We start from the raw sequence: 4485 nt of genomic DNA on the forward strand, positions 1-4485 counted from the left end.
TTTCCTTCCCATGTCACCCGTATTGTCGAAACCAAGCGTGCTGCATTCCTGGAGGATTTCAAGGTCAGTGGGTGTAAGGACCTGCAAAAATGTCCCACAACACTCCGTAAGTGGAAACCCAGACCCCTAAAACCCTAATCCTTGTGAAAAATCAAGAAATTCGATTTTATGGATCGCTCGGGGGCCGCCTAAGAGTTAACCAAAGCTTACACGGGGCGCGACAGCTCAAGGGTAACCGGATAAGGATGAGGGACATGCGTCGTTACACGTGTCAACCTAGACTCCATCGCGGGCCGCGTTGAAGAAGCTTATGTGCTTCGCGGGCCGCAACGCGCCCCATTTCCAGCCCTATAAATAAGGAGTTCGAGTTTCATTTCAAATCGTTCAATTCTTTTCTTTCTCTTGTTCTCTTGTTCAGTCATTCTAATGTCAGAACTTCTAAACCCCGAAACTCTGCCCGTATTAGGGTAATAACTGTAATCACTGGTACGATACTTTATCCGATCGATTAAAACCAATCCAATGGATGTTTAAGTGCTGCCAATATCTGGCTATACTTTGTCATTCGTTGTGAGGGTTCCGATCTCGTGATTATCGTTAAAGTTGAATTAAGTTAATACACTAATACGAGTTCCTTTCTATCTAGAAATTAGAATTCGTAACAAGGAAGTTGTTAAACTAGAATACTTAGGGATTAAGTAAACATAGTAGTTAAAGTAACTTAACAGTTAAGTAAACTTAGTAGTTAAGAAACCTTAATAACTAAGTAAACTTAATGGTTAAGTAAACTTAGTAATTAAATAAACTTAATAGCTAAGGAAACTTAACAGGAAAGGAAACTTAGCAGTTAAGCAAGCTAAGTAGGTTAATTAATCAGCTAATTACGTTATTTAATTAATCGGCTAAGTAAATTACTTAAGTAAACCGTTAAGGAAAATTATTCAGTTAAGTAAGATTAATTAATCAGTTAAGTAAGATTAGTTAATCAACATTAATCAAGTTTAGTATGATTAATTAATCAGTTGAGCAAGATTAATTAAGCTAAGCAAGATTAATTAAGTAAATTAAACACCTAAATAGATATACATGAAAATAAATATATATGAGATAGATATATATGAGGAAGGTGCAAGGAAGGTGTAAGGGGATATATATGTAGGTAGGAAGCTTCCTAGAAAATGTATAGGTAACTTCCTAGAAAAGCTATATGAAATTTCCTAAGAAATACAAAGGAAACTTCCAAGAAATTTCATATTTCCTACCTATAAATAGGAAGCTTAGGATTCATTTTTCTTTGCTCATTTCTTCTATTCTTCTCTCTATACGTTGGTGTTCTAACCAATAATCACCAATGCGATATTCTGTCCGATCGATTCGGGAACCAACTAACGAATGCCAAAGTGTTGTCTAAATAAGACTATACTTTGTGAATTTCGTTTTGAAACGAATGCCAAGGTGCTATCTAAATAAGACTATACTTTGTGAATTTCGTTAAGGTTCTAATCTCGTGACCGTCGTTTGGTTTGATGTGGTTTTACACTAATACGTATTCCACTCTGTTAAACTAAATGTTTAACTACCCGAAATTCTGCACTATACACTTACATTCAAATAGATGCTCAATCATCAGAAGATTCAGAACTATAAAGTAGATGCTGAGAATCAAGATGCTTGTTTAATCAAGACTATATGCTAACAAGGTGAGTCCATTCTCTTTTCTAACCGTTTGTGAGTCATTCTCTTTTTATCAAATTATTTTGTTTTCAAAGTTATAATTACAGGGATTAAGTCTTTGTAATCTTCAATTACTGCCGGTATGTAGGGTTTTGTATACATTACTTGATACCCGTCACCATTGGACAACGGGTTAGCCAATGGGTGATCTGACCATAGTCACAGATACGGTCGAGTGATAAATACCGATTTGGGGTAATATATAAACATTGTAATCGCTCTTAATACTGTGAATTATAACAAATGTGTTTTTATACAAAAATGAATGATGAAGAACTAAAGCCCCGCTGCCCAATCTACTGCCTTGAGTCAAGCACTGCTAGGGATGAGTATATCGGTATCCGATACCGAACCGATACCGATACCGCCTAATACCGATCCCGAATTTCACCCAAACTAGGTACCGATACCGATACCGAAACATGTCGGTTAGGTATCGGTACGGTACCGTATCGGTATTATACCGTATTTTGAGGGTCGGTATCGGTATAATACCGATACCGTACCGTACCGATACCGAAAACGCCAAAAAGTGGATACCGATCGTGTGACAACACGCAATTCGAACCTATTTTGTGTAACGATACATGCTTATGTGAACTATTATAATTATTGATTTTTATGATTTTGTGTTATGTGTAATGAAATGTATGTATATATATTATGGCCCAAACGCACAACATGAACCAACCGCATAACACACACTCGAACACACAAGGCCATTGGGCCGTATTGCTTGCACTCGGATCAAAAGGGCAGCCCAAGTGTGGGTTCGGCCCATCCCCCCTAAGCTGATTAACACATGAGATGTTGTAACCATCTCACATTTTACCAAAAAGCACACAAGTCACACAAAACCCTAGTTCGGTTCCTCTCCTACTCTCTCAAACCCGACGGCCATCACCTCCTATCTCTCGAAGATTTCCCTATTCAGATCGAGTTCTCTTTCAACCGGTTAGTGGTTTTGGTTACTGAATGTGTGTTGAGTAATGTTTTGATCTATTTGCATTACATGGTGATTTAGGGATAATATATGTTTGATTGTAATGTTCTTGATAAATCGGCTCACATGCACACTTGATGATGCTCATACGATTTGGATTGCATGAATTGGAATTAGAACCGAACACATAGTAATCGGCTGTAATGTGTTCTTGTGCGGATGATTTTGTAGGATTGTTATGATAGTAAATCCATGTTAGTAATCAAGAATATGAACCATGATCATGTGTTTAAGTGTTATGAGTATTGTTCGTGATTGATTTTGATTAGGATTCTTATGAATCGGTTAATAATTTCCATGTTTGATCGATTAATGGATGACTAGAAGCTGTTAATTGTATTGATTGATTGATGTAAAATTGGAAACCACTTAATTGATTGTAACCGACTTGCGAAATTACGGGAATTAGTTGACCAGTCGCACAAGATCACACGCACAATGAGATCGCACAAGCTAGGTACAACATGTCTTAGCACAGTGTACAACATATACCTCGCATGATCGCACAAGGTACCGTGGATCGCACAAGACAGTGCCAATCGCACAATACCTTGGGCCACACACAATGAATAACCAGTTGTTGTTATTGGGCCGGACAACCCAAGACCTCATCGCACAACCCGATACAGTCGCACAAGGTTACTGGACCGCACAAGTTGTTGTGTCCGCTTAACTTTTTGGGCCGGATATTCTGGTTGGGCTGGACTAATCCGATCGTACGAGCCCATCATGATCGCACAAGGCTCTTGCACGTCTTTGGAATGGGCCATGTTTTCTATGTTGGGCCGATTACTTTTGGGCTTATGAAGTTGTTACATAACTGTTAAAATGCTGTCATGTTCCATACATGCGTGGAACGTGTTAACTGTGTGAAATATACGTGTATTACTTGGGTCCGAACCTGACTTGTATGGTAACCCTGTTAGGACGTGGTTAACCACCCTTAATTCAAGAACCTTTTGTGTATCTTACCGAGCAAACCAAGGTGAGTTCATTACATTTCTCAAGCATGCGTCCCGGTGGTTTGGGACAACTAGTAAACATTTGGAAGGGAACCTTGGGTAAACATTTAAATTGGGTTTTAATTATTGAACATTGGGGTCTGGACACTTCCGGGTTATTAAGGGGCACACTCCCCGGATACAAATGGGCACACTCCCTAGGGTATCTAGCATGTTATGAGCAACATCGTATTGCAACGTTGAATCGCATTAACATACATCTGGTAAAAAACACGTTAACAAAACTTTGAACTCACCAGCGTAGTCTGACACACTTGTCTGCATGCTTGTAGGTCGTTAACATTTGGGACATGGACTTGCTATCTGGGAGTGCTAGAGTGGTCATGGATCAAGGCTCTTGGATTAACTTATATTTGATACATTGGTTTTGAGTTTTATTGTGAAACGGTTGTTAAACGATTTTATTACATGCTTCCGCTATACAATTCCTTGGGAATTAATATTATGATGACGTTTTCTATTGGTAATTAATAACATGTTTTATTTAAGTATTTATCATTGGTTCAATGTGATTAGTGGCTCGAACTCTGATGCGTAACACGCCTCGCGGGGTTTCCGTAGGTGGAATTTTGGGGGTGTTACAGTTTGGTATCAGAGCCACTGGTTATAGTGAACTAGGTTTTAAAACGTTTTATAAAACCAGACTATAACCAAATACCTTCGAAGAAATCGATCATGACACTCAGCTCCAGATCGCAAGGTTCGTCTCCTGTTTAGTTTATGCAT

This window comes from Helianthus annuus, chromosome 9, assembly GCF_002127325.2.
Source record: "Helianthus annuus cultivar XRQ/B chromosome 9, HanXRQr2.0-SUNRISE, whole genome shotgun sequence".
NCBI classification, from domain to species: domain Eukaryota; kingdom Viridiplantae; phylum Streptophyta; class Magnoliopsida; order Asterales; family Asteraceae; genus Helianthus; species Helianthus annuus.